This window comes from Mirounga leonina, unplaced genomic scaffold (genome assembly GCF_011800145.1).
Source record: "Mirounga leonina isolate KUSES-001 unplaced genomic scaffold, KU_Mleo_1.0 Mir_366, whole genome shotgun sequence".
Lineage (NCBI taxonomy): Eukaryota > Metazoa > Chordata > Mammalia > Carnivora > Phocidae > Mirounga > Mirounga leonina.
The window spans coordinates 10708193-10727095 of record NW_023270709.1 but is presented as its reverse complement, the minus strand read 5'-3'; positions in this window follow the sequence as shown (position 1 = coordinate 10727095).

Sequence of the window (18903 nt, the reverse complement as noted above, 5' to 3'; positions counted from 1 at the left end):
AGAATGAATTGTTGAGTGCTCTATCCTGTTCAGTTTTCTAGAAGTGTTTGTATAGACTTGGTATTATTTCTTCTTTAAAAATTTGTAAAATTCCCTAGTGAAGTTAACTCAGCCTGAAGCTCTCTTTGTGGAAAGATTTTAAACTACAAATTCAATTTATTTTATAGCTATAAGGCTATTATAGATATCTATTCTAGAGTGATTTTGTTGGTTTATGTTTTTTCAAGAAAGTTGTCAATTTACTCTAAATTGTCAGGTTTTGGGCATAAAATTGTTCATAATATTCTTTCACTTTTTAAAACATAGGTAGATTTATATCTGTCAGCTGGATAACTCCTAATATTGATAATTGGTGTTCTCCCTTTTCTAATCAGTCTGTTTTTTTTGTTTTGTTTTGTTTTTTACCTACTCAGAGAAGCAACTTTTGGTCTCATTGATTTGCTCTTTTGGTTTTTTTATTTTATTGATTTCTGCCCACATGTTTATTATTTCCTTACATCTGCAAACACTGGTTTTAGTTTGCACTTCTAGTCTCTGAAGACAGAAGCAGAGGTCAATGATTTTTGACTTTTCTTATTTTCTTTTTTTTTATTTATTTTTTTATTATGTGATGTTTCTAATGGGCATTTATGGATATAAATTTTTCTCTAAGCACTGCTTTAGCTTTATCCCACAAAATTTGGTATGTTGTGTTTTTACTTTCATCCTAATTTTACTTTTGATTTTTTTCTTTGACCCATGGACTATGTAGAATTATATTATTTAGTTTCCAAATTTCAGGAATTTTCTAGAATCCTTTTGGTTATTGATTTCTAATTTAATTCTATTTTCATAAAACATACTTTAAAAGAGTTGAGTTATTTTAAATTTAAGGAAACTTGTTTTACAGTCTAAAATGTGGTCCGTTTTGATCAATGTACTAAGTACATTGCGTATTCTGCTCTTGTTGGGTGTGGTGTTCTGTAAGTGTAAGATCAAATTGGTTGATTGTATTGTTCAAGTATTCTATGCCCCATGAATTGTCCATCTAATTGTCATTCCATCTCTATAATTATTGAGAAGGGGTGTTAAAATCTCTGAATCTAATTGTGGATTGTTCTATTTCTTCTTGCTCTTTTATAAGTTTTTTCTTCACTTACTTGATTTACTCTGTTATTCAGGGCATAAACATTTCAGATTATGCATTCAGAAATCTACTTTGTATGAGGGGCACCTGGGTGGCTCAGTCAGTTGAGCATATGACTCTTGGTTTTGGCTTAGGTCATGATCACAGGGTTGTAAGATCCAGCCCATGTTGGGCTCCATGCTCAGTAGGGAGTCTGCTTGAGATTCTCTCTCCCTCTCCCTCTGCCCCTCCCCCAGCTCATGCACTCTCTCTCTCTCAAATAAATAAACAAATCCTTCTTTTAAAAAAGAAATCTACTTTGTATTAGATTAGTATAGCTACTCCAGTCTTCTGATTAGTCATACCATGATATATCTTTTCCATCTTTTTCCTTTAATTTATTTCTTGTAGACAACATATAGTTGGGTCTTGCCTTTTTGGTTTTTGTTTTGTTTTGTTTTGCTTTAAAGATTTTATTTATTTATTTATTTGAAAGAGAAAGAGAGACAGCGAGAGAGGGAACACAAGCAGGGGGAGTGGGAGAGGGAGAAGCAGGCTTCCCGCTGAGCAGGGAGCCCAATGCAGGGCTAGATTCCAGGACCCTGAGATGACCTGAGCTGAAGGTCTTAACATCTGAGCCACCCAGGTGCCCCTTGCCTTTTTGTTTTAATCCAAATTGCCAATCTCATCTTTTAATATGGTGAACACTTATATTTATCATGATCATTTGTATTCTTGAGTTTAAAACTATCATCTTGCTATTTGTTTTTTATTTGATTCATCTGTTCTTTGTTCTATTTTTCCTAACTTTTTTTTGATAAATTGGCTTTTTAATAGTTTCTATGTTATACCTTTTGTTAGTTTATTAACCGTAAATCTTAGTTTTGATTTTTTAATGGTTGATTCAGTGTCTATAGTATACATCTTTAACTTATTGGTCTACTTTCAAGTAATATTATAATGCTTCAGGAACAATGTAAGAATTTTACAGTAGTTTGTTTCCTTTTCAACCCCCTCCCAGCCCTAGTGCTATTTTTATCAAAATTTTACTTCTACATGTTGTAAACTCCCTGATACATCATCACTTTGGCTTTAAACAGTCAAATATCTTTAAAATAAGCAAAACAAAACAAAGTATTTTGTATGTATCTGTGTATTTTCATCTAGTATTATATTCTCTCTCCTGAAAGACTAACATTTCTTATAGTGTGGGTCTATTGCTAATGAAATCTTTTAGCTTTATCATATCTGAAAAAGAAAATATTTCATCTTCTTTTTTGGAATAATATTCTCATTGGAGAGAGAACTCTGAAATAATCATTTCTTTTTTTCAGTAATTTCAATATATTGCTATATTGTCCTCTGGCTTGCATTGTTTCTTATAAGAAATACACTATCCTTCTCACCTTTTATCTTTTGCACATGTATGGGGCCTTTTCTCTGCTTGTTTTTAAGTTTTTTTTCTTTTTTTTTTAAATATTTTCCAGTGTTAAATTTATAGCGACAGAACTCTATGTCCAATTAACATTCAAACTGGACACAACAGAGCTGCTCAATAGAAATGGAGAAGCTCAGTAATCATCTGCAGGATGTACTCTGCTGTTCATCCCATCAAGTGCATTTTTAATGTTAGACACTGCAGCTTTCATCTCTAGAATTTTGATTTTAGTCTTTTTCATATTTATGACTCTATTTAATATGACACATCTTTTTTTTTAAAGACTTTATTTATTTATTTGAGTGAGAGAATGAGATAGAGAGAGCATGAGAGGGGGGAGGGTCAGAGGGAGAAGCAGACTCCCTGCCGAGCAGGGAGCCCGATGCGGGACTCGATCCTGGGACTCCAGGATCATGACCTGAGCCGAAGGCAGTCGCTTAACCAACTGAGCCACCCAGGCGCCCCAATGACACGTCTTTTCTTTAACTTCCTGAATATATGAAGTATATTATAATAACTTTGAATGTCCATGTGTGCTATCTCTATCATCCATTTAATTCCTTTGTTTCTTTCTACTGATTGATTTTTTTCCTCATTATGAGTCACATTTTACTGCTTGTTGGCTTGCTTGATAATTTTTGATTGAATACCATATATTATAAATTTTACTTTGTTGGATGTTGGATATTTTGTATTCCTGTAAATAACCTTGAACTTTATTTGGAATGCAATCAGTTTACTTGTAACTAGTTTGATCCTTTTGAGGCATACTTTAAGCTTTGTAAGGTGAGATGCAGGTACATTTAGTCTAGGACTAATTTCTCCAACTGAAGATGTCCTATCAACTAGAGTTTTGTTTTTGCTTTTATTTTTATCACTCTGGCTGGTGGGAACAGGTACTGTTACTGACCCTGTGTAAATTCTGGAGATTGTTGCCTTTAATCTTTTCAGGTGGTTCTTTCCCTGGCCTCAGATAGGTTCTTTGCATGGATAAAGCAGTTGTACTCTAGAGAGGAAGCCTGTGAAAATGTCTGCATCTCTTTCTCTCTGCAGCCCTCTTCAACCTGGTAGTCTTCTCTGTTAACTTTGGCTGCTATTGCTTCTCCATATTCCCGATGTGGACCCTTCAACTGAGACAGCACCAAGTCTGACCATTGTCTCTGCTCCCTTCCTGTGTTGTGACCTAAAGACTCTCCCTAAGTAGTACACCAGGGCAATTATAGAACTTGTCTTCTGTCCCCCTTCTCTCAGGAATCATTGTCCTGCTCTGCCTTATGTCCAAAGTCTGACATTATTCTCTCATATACTTTATCTCAGGTTTTTTTTTTCTCTTCGTAGGTTAGCAAGATTTTACAGGTGAGAAGCCCATGTTACTCCAAATTCATCAGAAGTAAGTATCTGATTTTAGTATCCCTCTGATATCAAGAGTAAATAGAGTTAGATTTGAATCCAACCTCTACCACTTAGTAGCTGTTATTTAATCTCTCTAAGCTTAATTTCCCCATCTCCAAAAAAAGAATATATAAGAGTTAAACAATATATATAAAGTACTTATCATGGTGCCCAAGAATAAATGTTAGAAATTATTATTTCTAAAACTGGAAGACTCTTTCAAGGCATCAGAAACTAAATTTAATATCAAACAGTCAATTGATGAAAATCATTAAGGATGCTTATGAACACACTCATTCTATTTGTGTGTGTGTGTACATCTTACAAATTAATCTGTTATTGCTTGTTGTGACCTATAATCTCCTTGTAATTCAGAAAGAGTGACTTAGTGTTTTGCATTGTTCTTGGTCCAGAACTTTTTGGATTTCATCAGCTATAAGGGAGGACAGATGTTTTAATGCTTGCTTCTCTGAGTTTTCTCACTCTTTTCCCCTTGAAAATGGTAATGACAGTAATATCTTAGAAATCCAATATTACTTCTTTAGACTGCTACTGGAGGGAAAGTTTATCTCCAACCCTAGACATCTATTCTCCATCCTAATTAAAACTCCCATCAGCTGTGACAGCAGACTTCTTGCTTATGCTCTAGCTACCAACTACTTGAGGGCAAAGTTCACTTTATCAAATTTTGACAAATAGTTACAGCAAATGGAAAATACTCAGAATTCATATTTAGTAGTTTCAAAAACAATAATTTTTTCTGTCTTAGAAGCTTTCATTGATTCAAACTAACCTATGAGAATATTTGTTATATCTTTTAGAAATTAATTACAGTGCTGTCTGTCTCCTTACATTCTAAAATATGCCAAGTCCTTTGTGTTTAAGAATCTTTATTTTTGATTTAAGGAGTAAACTTTAACTCTGAAGAAGAGGAAAAAAATAGCTGTGCTACAGTTAACAGCTAATTTAGAGACTGTAAGTACTTTGGAAGAAAGCCTCTTTATTTAAAAAAAATGCCATCAAGATGTTGATAGCAAAGACTACCACTTATTGGGGCTGGGATACCTTTGTGTCTTAGTAGATAATAGAGGAATTGGATGGGGAAACTTGTTCAAGATTTCATTAAATTGTAGAGTTCCTGTTCTGAGTTTTTAAATGGTGGTCAATATAGAGATGTGGGGTGGGAGTGGTTGATGGTGATGATGCCTTCTTTGTTCTCTATGTTGAACCGTGTGTGTTATTAGAACAATGGTTTGCACTCTGCCCATTAAATGCAACAGCACAAGGCTCTTTGTCAATGTATCCTTTGGTAAGCAACTTGTCTGTAAGTTTGGTCAAACCTTCTTAAATTTCTCAGCAATCCACCTTCTGGAAGCTTGTCATGGTTATGAAAGCCTTAAATTTAATTTTACCATAACTTAAGTAATCAGAACCAACCTAACACAAATCCATGTGAATGAATTCATATTTGTTCCTTCAGTGAGCCATTGGTCAAGAGTCTCTGGGTAAGAAAAAGACTTACATGTCAATTAAAATATAAAAATACAGAAATTGTGTTGTAAAAATATAATTGGCCTTTTATAATTTACTAAAATAAGTATGTTAATAAATTATAAAATTATATATATATAATTTTTAACCAAAAAGCCTATGATATAAGATTACATTATTAAGCATTGCACAAGATTTGCTACCCACATATTAGCAGGAAGAAATATATTTTGATAATTATAAGGAGTCAAGTAATGAATTTTAAATCTGGATCATCTTCTGTGGTATATATACTTATTTATTATAAATTATATTACATAATGTAGAGTATATTTTTTATATTTATATATATAATGGAATATTACTCAGCTATAAAGAAGGATGAGATCTTGCCATTTCCAACATGAATGGACCGAGAGGGTGTATGTTAAGTGAAACAAGTCAAACAGAGAAAGACAAATACCATATGATTTCATTTATATGTGGAATCAAAAAAACAAAACAAACAAACAAAAAAGGAAAAGCAGACCCAAAAATACAGAGGACAAACTGATGGTTGCCAGAGCAAGGGAATGGGCAAAATGGATGAATGAGAGTGGGAGATACAGGCTTTCACTAATGCAATGAATAAGTCACAGAGATAAAACGGACAGCATAGGGAATAGTTGATGGTATTATAATAGTTTTGTATGGTAACAGATGGTAGCTAACTTGTGGTGAGCATAGAATAATGTATAGAGTTGTCAAATCACTATGTTGTACACCGGAAATTAATGTAACATTATGTGTCAATTATATTTCAATTAAAAATAAATTTTAAAAACATCTTGATCATTTTCTAACTTCAATTTAGAGTGTGAATTAAGTCTTTCAAGTAGGTCCTTAGTGGATATTGTAGGAAAATTGGTGAAGAACAAGCAGCAGCACAAGAATCATATGTGCCTAGAATCAGGCACAGAAAAGGACTCAATGGGCTAGCACAGAACCCCCGTGACTTCTCTCATACACAGTAGCTCTCCCAGATACCCACTGTATTTTTTCTTTAAAAAGTCATCTCTGGGTTAGAGGAGACTATGTAGAAATGCCAGCTCCCTCTAATTCAGCAGTTACCATGTGTTATGATGAATTTTTGTTCCCTTTATGGTCATGTTGCTGATGAATTCTCAGGGTAGGCAACTCAATATGAATTTCAGGTGACCATAAAATAAGGCTATAAATCAGAGGACAGTGGGCTGAATTTAGATGACAGAGGTGGTTTGATTGGTTAGCACTATGTTCTTCAAACATAAAACCCAGTTTTAGTGTCCATAGTTTTCCCATGCTCTCTTGTCTCCCCGCAAGATATGGTACACATCCACATGAACTGCTCAGCCCCAAAGACATTGGTGATTGGGACCCCTGCAGAAAAAAACACTGTTCTAGTGATTCTACTGTCATTTTAATCCCCTTAGCAGGATATCACATGGATGCCACATTATTCATTCTACTCTTCGGATTTCACAGCCCCTAGACTTAATCACAGTATCTCACTTGAGACTACTTTAAAAAAAATAAAAATGGTTAACAGGTAGAACCTGCTGGAGGTGAAGACAACAAACATCATTAAAAATATAAAGAAGGTTGGGGCACCTAGGTGGCTCAGTTGGTTACTCTTGATTTCAGCTCAGGTCATGATCTTGGGGTCCGGGGATCCAGCCCCATGTCAGACTTAGCACTCAGCACTCAACAGGGAGTCTGCTTGGGGTTCTCTCTCTCCCTCTCACTCTGCCCCTCCCCAATTTAAGTAAGTAAATAATTCTTTTTTTTTTTATTTTTTTATTGTTATGTTAATCCCCATACATTACATCATTAGTTTTTGATGTAGTGTTCCATGATTCATTGTTTGTGCATAACACCCAGTGCTCCATACAGAACATGCCCTCTTTAATACCCATCACCAGGCTAACCCATCCTCCCACCCCCCTCCCCTCTAGAACCCTCAGTTTGTTTTTCAGAGTCCATCAACTCTCATGGTTTGTCTACCCCTCCGATTTTCCCCCCTTCATTCTTCCCCTCCTGCTATCTTCTTCTTTTTTTTTTCTTAACATATATTGCATTATTTGTTTCAGAGGTACAGATCTGAGATTCAACAGTCTTGCACAATTCACAGTGCTTACCAGAGCACATACCCTCCCCAGTGTCTATCACCCAGTCACTCCATCCCTCCCACCCCACCCCCCACTCCAGCAACCCTCAGTTTGTTTCCTGAGATTAAGAATTCCTCATATCAGTGAGGTCATATGATATATGTCTTTCTCTGTTTGACTTATTTCACTCAACATAATACCCTCCGGTTCCATCCACGTCGTTGCAAATGGCAAGATCTCATTCCTTTTGATGGCTGCATAATATTCCATTGTATATATATACCACAGCTTCTTTATCCAGCCACTCTGGAAAACAGTATGGAGGTTCCTCAAAAAGTTGAAAATAGAGCTACCATACGAACCAGCAATTGCACTACTGCGTATTTACCCCAAAGACACAAAAGTAGGGATCAGAAACAGTATGTGCACCATGATGTTTATAGCAGCAATGTCCACAATAGCCAAACTGTGGAATAAATAATTCTTTAAAAAATACATAAAGAAGGCTTAAAGATAAAATGTTTCTGCATAGAAAACTCATTTTTAAAAAACAGCTCTACTGAAGCATAATTTCAATACCAAAAAATGCACCCATTTTAAGTGTACAATTCAATAATTTTTAGTAAATTTACAGAGTTTGTTCACCATACCCCAAGTTCATTTTTAGACTTAATACAATTAAATGTATTCCAACTCCCAGCAGGAATTTTGATGGGGGTGGAGAAATAGGATAGAAGCTTGACAAAATGAGTCTGTCTCATTTGGGAGAATGATGTGTAAAAGTGGAAAAAAAAATATTTTGAAAAAGAAGAGTACCCTCAAAAAAAATCCTAAAAAGAGTATCCTAGAAAATTAATAAATGCAGTATGAAGCTGTGGTAATCAAGGTAATGTGCTATTGGCCTAAAGTTGATCAATATAGTCATGGAATGAATCACAAGATATATAATGATTTTTAAGTAATAAGTGTAACTTTAAAAATGTAACTCAAAATTGCACCAGTAAAGGAAATTTTATTTAATAAAATAGTGCTTCTGTATTTGATTAATTGGGGCACAATTTTTTTTCCATTCTCAACTTACATCTTTGACCCACATGTATTCCCAATGATTTAAAGAGTTAAAAATGAAATCATATAAGGATTTTTTAAAGCATGGAAGCAATAAAAGTTGATAGCCTTGATAATCTGAGCATTAAAAACTTCTCTTTGTCAAAAAAGCATATTGAAACAAAATCAAATGACAAAAAGTAACAGAAAAAGTTTTTGTAATAAGTAGGACATATGTTTATAAGCCTAATATAGAGAAAACCATAACAAGTCAACAAGAAAAATACAGACCTCAAGAGAAAAATGTGTGTCAGTGTTTGGATTCTCCAGAAAGCAATGTGGAGACAAAATATAGTGTTTAAGATGCTTAATTGGAAGTGTCCTTGGAATCAATATCTATGGGGGGGGTGGGCAGACGGAGCAAGATAAGGCAGAAGGAGAAATGGAGCTTTGATATAAACCTGACAGCTAACTCCACATTGGGGGAGCATTGACGGTGAGGGGGAGTTTGGGTTCTACAGCTAGAATGGCCATTCGGAATTATCCCAAGTTGGGCCAAGATGTCCATTCTTTTATAGCTCCACATCTATCATTCACTGAATGTGGGCCACCCTAGGAAGATGGATGATCTCTGGGTCGGCAGCCTCTGCAGCTAAAGTAATCTCCGAGGGGGCTGACTGCTGAGGGGGCTGACTGACAGCACTCTCAGCTCCTGGAGCAACAATTTTTTGCCTGACATGGTTCCTCGAGCAGCTCATCTCTGTGGCTACCATGGTGAGTAAATGGTGTGACCAGACAGTTAATCATACAAAAGACAAAGAATAAGAAACTTGTGAAGCAATGTTCAAATTCACTAAGGATAAATTAATGCCAATCAAGATCATGGTGATATATACTTTGCCTATCAAAGTATCGATCGTTTACAAGATTAATAATAGTGAGCACTCGGTGCTTATTATGTGACAGGTGTTATATTAAGAGCTTTAAATCTGTTTTCTCATTTAAACCTTACAATACTCTGGAACTTGTTATTATTTTAATCCCAGTTTTACAGATGAAGAAAATGATGCACAGAAAGGTTAATAACTTGCTAAAGACTGTGCTACTGAGTAGCAGAATGGAGCTCTGTGCTCTTAACCAATATCCTAATTGCCTCCCTAAAGTAATCACTGTTAATCATTGCAGGGCCAGTAAGACCAACGCTGGCTGGTCGACCACTGGCAAGGTGCACACAGGTGAAACTTCCCAAACAGGTTGGTAATACTGCCTTGAAAATGTTCATATCCATTTATGGCAACATTATTTATAAGATTAGAGACAGTTTAAGCCATTAAAAATAAACAAAATATGGTTTATCCAAATGATGACAGCATTAAAAAATAATGCAGACATTAAAAATGATGTCTTATGGAATATTTGAGATTGGAGAAATGCTTATTTTTGTTTTGTTTTGTTTTTTAAAGGGCATAAGATAAGCCACTACATACAGTCTGGTCCTAAGTGTGTACATATGTGTATATACACACACAAACACACGCACGCACGCTTTCATAGTTATAAGAAAACACACTAAAAGTCTGTGGACATATTTCAACAGTAAGACTACAAGTCATTTTTACTTGTTTTTCCACTTTTCCAGTTTTCTACAATACATATAGATTGCCTTCAGTATAAGAAAATAATCCCATATTTTAGCTCATAACTAAATTTTGTGACAAAATTTTGAGAATACTCACAGGAAAATATTCAGAATATATTCTTGATAGTCTTACAAGTCTCAACTAAAGTTAACTAGATGAAAACCAAAGCAAGTCTTGACATAGAACCACATTAACAAGTAGACATTTTAACTGTCATTTTTTTTTTTTAAGATTTTATTTATTCATTTGACAGAGAGAGACAGCGAGAGAGGGAACACAAGCAGGGGGAGTGGGAGAGGGAGAAGCAGGCTTCCCGCGGAGCAGGGAGCCCGGTGCGGGGCTCGATCCCAGGACCCTGGGATCATGACCTGAGCCGAAGGTAGATGCTTAATGACTGAGCCACCCAGGCGCCCCTTAACTCTGTCATTTTGAATGGCAAGAAATGCAAGTATCCTTTTGACAAATCTCCTCAAACAAATCATCTCAAGGTGTCTTTTTGGGCTGACCACCTTCTTGGTGATAGACTTCATAGGACTAATGGCTGGCTTACTGATATTACCTTAGGGAGGTACCTCAAAAATCTAGACCTCTGCTTCTCAATTATACAGAGTACTGGGTTATCTGGATAGAGATTATATTAATTAGGCATAATTAGAACAAAAATTGAGATTTTTTTTTTTACTGACAGGTTTGAGGTAAACTTGGAAACATGAGCCCACACTTTCAACTACTCATTACGCTGCCTTTGAGAAGTTGAAAATAATAAAACCATTTAGGATCTTCAGTGACAGTTATATTCAGTAATGTTAGATCACCAGATGATTCTGAAATACTGGATGTGGCAATGACGTCTAATATCTCTTAGCAACACGTGTACTGTTCCGTTCTGGAGATGACATTTTCTGTGTGCAAACAGCCTACCAGATCCATGTCCATGGCACTGTGTTTCATGAAGGCCACTCTTCTTCACGTATCTTCTAGCACAAAAGGAATGTTTCAAGCTTTCAAAGGAGCCGGCACAGCGGCTGTTCTTGACAGCATGAGCTGTCCCCCCGGCTCCTTCAGAAGCCTGCAGGCAATGGGAAGCCCACCCAGACTCTGTGGAGAGCCAGGCTGTGGAGTCCTGATAGTTGTCCCCTGTGTTGATTTCTCGATGTTCCCAGAAAGAGCACAGCCCTCCCAGTGACAGCTACAGAGCTAGTCATAGGGATCTTGAAAACTATTCAGAGTCTCAGCAACTGTTTCAATAAAGTTGTAAGGATATGTCATGGCAGATATATTTATTGCTTTCTGATAAACTGTATCCAGGGACAACTTCTATTTTTAAACTGTTTTTTTTTTTTTTTTTTTTCCTTCAGCAGGAACAACTACTACATTTTCCCAAGGCCAAACATCAAAATTGCTCTCTTGTCAACAAAAAAAGGCTATTCCCTTGTTCTAGTCCCTTATTTCATCCTGATGGATTTGCAATATTGCCCTATTTCAGGTAGCACTTTCTTTGGCAGAATCTCTATTTTGCATTCTTTAAACTAAAAACCAATGACAGGTATCACCCCTCATAAACTAAACTGATTGTCAAATGGTGTGGAACCCTTGATCGGGTTCAATGGCTGGATCCAAAGGGAACTCTTCTTCTCAGGTATTTCTGAGACACACTATGAATGCAGTGCCCCAGATAGAATCTCTACTGAGATTATTAAAAATATCAATCTGGATTAAACCAAGAGGTGCCATTGAAAGATTTCATAGTAAATTTTACATATAATGAGATCCTACAACATGCTCAGAAAAAATAATTTCAGTGTTAACCCAGTGGTTCTGCGATATAAGCAGCAATAAACCATGTCTCGGTTTGCCCCTATATTCCTAGAAGAGGCCTCATCGTTCCTTCCTGGTAGACCTACTCTTTAAAAAAAAAAAAAAAAAAAAAAAAGGAAGAGTCAGTCATTGCCAATAAATAGCCATAGGGAAGCTCTAGTTCCAGGAATTACATTAGAGTCCCCAAGGGGATAAAAACCAACTGGTTGAGGAGAAAATCTTAAAAATGCCCCACAGCACACTGGAGATCCACTCATGGGTCCAGGACATTGGAAACTCAGGTCAGCAGGGAGTCCTTAGGAAGAACTGCCCACCACAAAGACCCAAAGACATTGAGGAGCAACTCAACAGAACATTTGGATGTTAAGGGCTCTTAATTGCAAACTTCTGTTCCTTCCATGGTAAGAGGGTGAGGGAAGGAATCAGGAGCAAGGAAAAGGGAGACAGGTAAAGGGGAAAAAAGGAAAATAAAGGGAGACCACCCATTATTTTCAGGTACTATGTGGGGTGCTTTGCAGTGTTGCTTCATTTAATCCTCACATCATCCCTACGTGGGAATTAGTATAACCTCCATGTTATGCATAAGGAAATTGAGAATCAAAGAAAAAAAAAAGAAAAACTCGTCATATGCCAAATAGCTCGTAAAAGTCAGTATCAGGGCTGTGAATTTTTTACAGTACTGGGCTGCCTCCCACCTGCCCTACGTGTTCTATAGGACAAGTTTTGTTTATATGACAAGGATTTGTTTGCTTTTTGCCCCCGCTAATTTTACTGCATGAGTAGAACACTAATTCTCTTCTGGGAGTTCTTCGTGGTGCGATGAGTCTTCTAGAGAACCTGAATTGTCAACAAAGGAGTTTCTAAAGTGCATTACCTGTTGGTGAGTGGCTGTGGTCTGGGTAGTTCTAAATATCTAAATATGATTTTCAATCTCTCACTCACCAAGTCATCTCTGACACTCTCCGTCCACATCCTGCAGCTCAGAGCTCTCTGTCTTCCTCTTGTTGGTACCACATTTAGTGGCTCTACCAAGGGACGTCTGAGTGGCTCAGTCAATTAAGCGTCTGCCTTTGGCTCAGGTCATGATCCCAGGGTCCTGGGATGGAGCTCCTGCATCCATCTTTGTGGCTCTCTGCTCAGCAAGGAGTCTGCTTCTCCTTCTCCCTCTGTGTGTGTGCTCCCTATCTCTCTCTCTCTCTCTCTCTCTCTCTGAAGTAAATAAATAAAAAATAAAAAAAATAAAGTGGCTCTACCAAGGCTGCTGTTTTCTAATCCAAGGTACTTATCACTTCTTTGAACTGTGTCTTGCCTATTCCCCCCTCTCCTCTTTTAAGCTGTTGATATAACTTCCTCATGCTCGATGTTAGTATAATTTATTCACTTTTATTAAAGGCAGGATCCATAAGCTAAACAATGAAGGAAGGGAAAGAAGGAAAGAAGAGAAGGAAGGAGGAAGAAAAGAGAAAAGAAGCAAGAAAAGAAGTTAGAGAAAGAGGGAGAGGTGGGAGAGGGGAGAAGGAAGAGAGAGGAGGGGAGGAGGAAGAAAGGAAGAGAGACAGGAGAAAATCGAGAAAAGAAATTAGGGAGAACAGGGGGCAAGGAGGGTGCGTGGAGGACACTCAAACCTCCTGAATTGTATTAGATTGTTTTCTCTAATATGAATCTGATCACTTTTTAATCATAGAATTTTTAGATATTAAATTTTAAAGATCTAGTCCAATTTTTACTATAAATATAGAAACTTCAACAAAGTCATTTAAGGGCTTTAGATTAATGGCAGATTTAAGACCACTCTTTTTATTATTATTCCACTGTGTTTTCTCCCTATTTTGGCTGTATTCTCAGAAACAGATCACCTGAATTATATATATCCAAGGTTTGATACAAATGTTTTGCTTAACTATTTAAGCATTATAAAGCATACTACTTAATAAGGTTACTTAAGAAACAGTATTGTTTTGGGGCACCCGGGTAGCTCAGTCGGTTAAGTGTCGGACTCTTCATCTCATCTCAGGTCATGATCTCAGAGTCATGAGATCAAGAAACTATATTATTTTATTCAATGATATCAGTTGAATTGCTGTTGATAATAATCTCAAAAAAAAAAAAAAATACTTCAAGCTTAATCAACAAGAGTTTCTTTTCTGTGGAACAAAGCTTTTGTCCCCAGAATTCTGAGTGAACTTATAAACACAGAAAGTCAGTTTCTCAAGTTTTATAGTTGTTTAATAGGATAACTGTAGAAGACCTTCAGGATTCCTTTTGCTTTCCTAAATTCCAAAATGCAATCTAAAATAAGAAATACAATATTTCTCTATTTAAGGCAAGCAAGAGAACTTAGTTTAATATTTTAAATATCTGTTTTGTTGCATTTTAGAAATAGTTCTTATATAAACTATTCCTAGAACTAAAATGAAGACAAGATCAGATTTTTACAAGATGCATGACCTTAAAATGAAAAGTGCAGGGTAGTTGTAAAGGGTGTTCCCCTGCTTCATGCTTACTTTGTAATTAAGTAACGTGAACCTCAAACCAAAGGTTTAGAACAACACACACACACACACACACACACACACACCTGACATAAACTACTGCATTCCATTGTCATCAAAAATGCAAAGCTTAGCTGTCCCGAGGGCAAATAGAATGAGCTTTAGCTACTCATCTGGGCTTTAGGATGGCATCTTGACAAGTGGATAATCTTTAGCACACAAAACAGCTCCACAAGTAAAAACCAGTTCAAAGACGCCCTTTGCAGAAAGTCAGTTCACTATTTTGACACAAGCATTATTTAACTACTGGATTAGAATCTAAATTTGTGAAAAACGTCACAGTGAAAGGTTTCTGCTCTCCTTTTCTAGATTTCTTTCTTTAGGCACCCTAATTAAATTGATTACATTTTAAAAAGAATTGCCATGATTTTGAAGTGTTACTGTGTGTCTTTCTTGCAGTGGTAAACAGTGTTACCCTATTTTAAAGGGTTAAGCATATTCCAGCTACCGAAAGCTAATGAGGAGTGTGTGAATATTGCTTGAACCAAGAAGGTGATAAATATGTTGCTATTATGCCCATGTTTAGCTATTTTGGGTAAAAGATTTGAACAGCGCCAACGGAAGTCATAGAAACCCATCGAAGATTGTATGCTTCATGATGATTCTGGATTTGTTTGGCTACTGAAGCGGTAGGCTGTCTTTCATCACACTGAATTCCTTTTTTGTTCAATTTGCTTCCTGCTCAGTACAAGTCTTTATATTCGGTTTGAAATATGAGTCTATTTTATCATTTCTCAACCATTTTCTAACTTCCTAAATTTACTTTAAAAATTACTTCAAAATTGAGATGCTCTACTTTCTCAAAATATTTGATTTACATATATATTTATAATATTATATATATATATATATATATATATATAGTTTTTGGATTTTCTAGTATGTCAACTTGATACATAATAAAGAGACTAATGTTAACTCCAGGTGCTTATTTTTTGGTTTCATGCATTTTTGTATTATTTGTTCATCTTGTAGCCATGCTTTTGTTTTGAGTTCCTGTTAATTCATCCACCATTGTCTCCATCACAGGGGGACTAAAGGGTGCTTTTTCTGAAGAAAGCATTATATTTTGGGGAGAGTGATAACTTTGTGATATGCTGTCTTTATGGCCCACCAAGTAATTTTGGATTAGACAAAAACTAATTGATACTTACTCAAGTCGGTTAATATGATTTGACATTTCTTGATACTGAAATTTTATTCTGAAGCACCATTTCTGTTTTAGGTTACATATTCGTTTAAAATTGGTCAAGGTAAAAAGACCCTGAAAAAACAGAGAGTAGAAAAGCAGTCGCCAGGAGCTGGGGTGGGGCGGGGGGAGAGAAGGAGAAGCTGGTAAAGGGAACAAACATTCAGTTATAAGACGAAAAAGGTCTGAGGACCTAATGCATGACATGGTGACTCTAGTTGACAACATATAGTTGACACCATCAACATTGTTTGGGAACTTAGAAATATAACTTCTTGGGACCTACCTCAAACCTAAGGAATTAGAAACTCTGGGGTTAGGTCCCTACAGTCTATGTTTTTTAAGCCTTCCAGATGATTCTGATGGCTGCTGAAGTTTTAGGAATACTGTTCTAAGTAGAAATGTGTATTTTGGTCCCTAAGGAGAATTGTTTTATAAAAATAAATCAATGTGAAAATGAGAATGTGTGTTCTAAAAGAATTAGAAATGTCTGTGGGAGTCTCCTCATTTTGTCTGCTCTTTAGGATGGCATCCTAAAGAAAGGAAAGAAAAAACTGGGTATTATTTAACTTTTACTGCTCTTTGCTTTAGTTGTAGTATGCTAGTTCAAGTTTTGGGGAAAAAATTTGGAAATTCATTATACAATAAAAACATTTTTTACAAGTGTTTCTGAAATCCATTCCAACTTTATTGTCCACATATGCGGGGCAAATTACACACCAGTGGTAACATGGAACAATCACATCCTAAGTACCCTGTACAAACTCTAAATTTACTGGCATTGTCTGGGACCAATGAAGTAACCCATATTTCAATCCAGAAGTGGTGTTGTAGAGTATAAGACTTAAATTTTAGCACTAGTTTCCTATCTCCCCTAATATTAATTGCAAGCCTACATGGCTTCATTTTCCTCCTCACAGTATGAAAAGCTTTAGAAGACCAAATTGTTAACTTTATATCATTTACTATGAATAAACTTCTTTGAAAGAAGTTTGTGTATCAAAAATTATGCACTGATGTATAATCCACCACCCTAACACTTTCTGGCTTAAAGCAAAACCAAGCATTTATTTTGCTCACAAATCAGTGATGTGAGCAGTGTTCAAGAAGGATGACTTATCCGTGCCCCATGTCATGACAGCTAGGATGGCTGGACAGAGCTGGAGAGCACATTTTCAAGGTGGCTCACTCACATGGCTGGCACCCTGGTGTTGGCTGTCAATCTGTTCAGCCAGGGGCCTCGATTCCTGGTCACATAGGACCCTCCACAGAGCTGCTTGGGATTCCACATAGCATTGTGGCTGGGTCCAAGAGCAAGTATTCTGAAAGACCAGAAGCAAAAGTTACCAGTCTCCTAAATTCCTGATCAGAAAACCAATACCACTTCACTTCCACTATACACTGCTAGTCAAAGGAGTATATAGACTTTACCTAGATTCAAGTGGAAGGAACACAAGAACCCCACTTCCTGATGAGAGAAATCTCAAAGAATTTGTGGCCACGTGAATGTGTCACAAATGGTCTATTCACTTACACAAAGTATAGATTTTGAGCTAATGATTTTTTGAAACTTCTTTGGGTATGTTTTTCTTTTAGGATCTTTATAAAAGTGTTTCTAATTTGGAAATTAAATCAGAAGAAAAGAAAGAAAAACTAAATATACTCAAGAATAAAAAAATATAGTGAAGAAACTAAATACCAACATCATCCTACTAAAACTAGGTCTGTAACTGAGCAAATAGCAATAGATTTTCAGTGGGTCATCTCGTAAGCCTATTCCTATAAGGTTTAAATAAATACAATATATCATGAGGCAAAATGACCAAATTCTTAGCATTCTGTTGTCATGTTTACAGTTAGTGTAAACTTAAAATAAAAAAAGGAAATATGTACAATGATCAACACAGAAATACCTAAATGCCTATTTTTACTCAATAATAGGTGCTTAATTTGTTTTTGTTTTTGTTTTTCTTATTGAATTATCCAGAAAATTTTCCCAACTGACCTTTAGAATACAAACTAAGGAAAACATTTTAGGTGAACTTAAAGCATGACCAAATATATTACCAGATATAAAGCCAGAAGAGGACAATAAAAATGGCAATTTAAAGGAGTGAATCCTTCCTAACTTAGAAGAGGTAAAAATTTATATTAATATAAGCAATATTTGAAGTAAAAATCAGAAGACATAAAAACGTATTAGTAAAGACAATATTTGAGGTAACAATATATAACATCCTATGTTGACATGGGCTTGCATTTAACTGTGTAGAGTAACTGAGAAATAACAATAAAATATATCACAAGCAAAAGTTTACACCTGAAACAATAAGGTGGACAACAATGATTTTCAAATCCGTTGGTAACGTTTGACCTAAAGCACAGCTCCTGATTAGGAGCTGGCAAACATTCTGTAAATTTCAAAACACACAGAGTCTAAGAGAAACCAATCACTTCAAGGAGTAAGTTAATGAAACAAAAAATACATTACTGTTACATCTGTACTTTTACAAAGTGACATTTAAAAGATATACACACTATCATATTGTTGAATGGTGATTAAGTTGAAGTTAAAAAGTTGGTCAGAATCACTGCATGTATGTTTCAGATGCAGTCAGCTACTTCCCTCTTCTGGCCGAAGGTGGAGGGAGCCTTAATTTTTACTGTTGAATCTGAGCAGGATTGTCTTCACAATCAGCTCTAAAATCAGGTCTTATGCAATGAAAACTTACTATACTGTCTATCAGCAAGATAAAATGCAATTTAATTCAGAAATCATAGTTTAAAATATCTAGGAATTATTTTATAGAAGAGTCCATCGAGCTTTTCATTTGTAAGAATTCTTGTGGTGGATAAGTGATTTAAGTGCGTTTGCCAAACAGCCTTTAGAATAAGAAACGATGGGTTTCAGTGCTTTGAGGTCACTTGGGGTTAATATATTTTGATTGTCAACTAAAATTATTCATAGATAGTGGAATGAGCATTGGTGATTCTTACAGGGAAGAATGAGAAATTATAAAGATAAACTCCAGAGATTTCTACCACAGTTTCTAGAATGAAATGCAATTTCTCTTCGTGATCTTCCTAAGCCTTGCAAGTGTTATG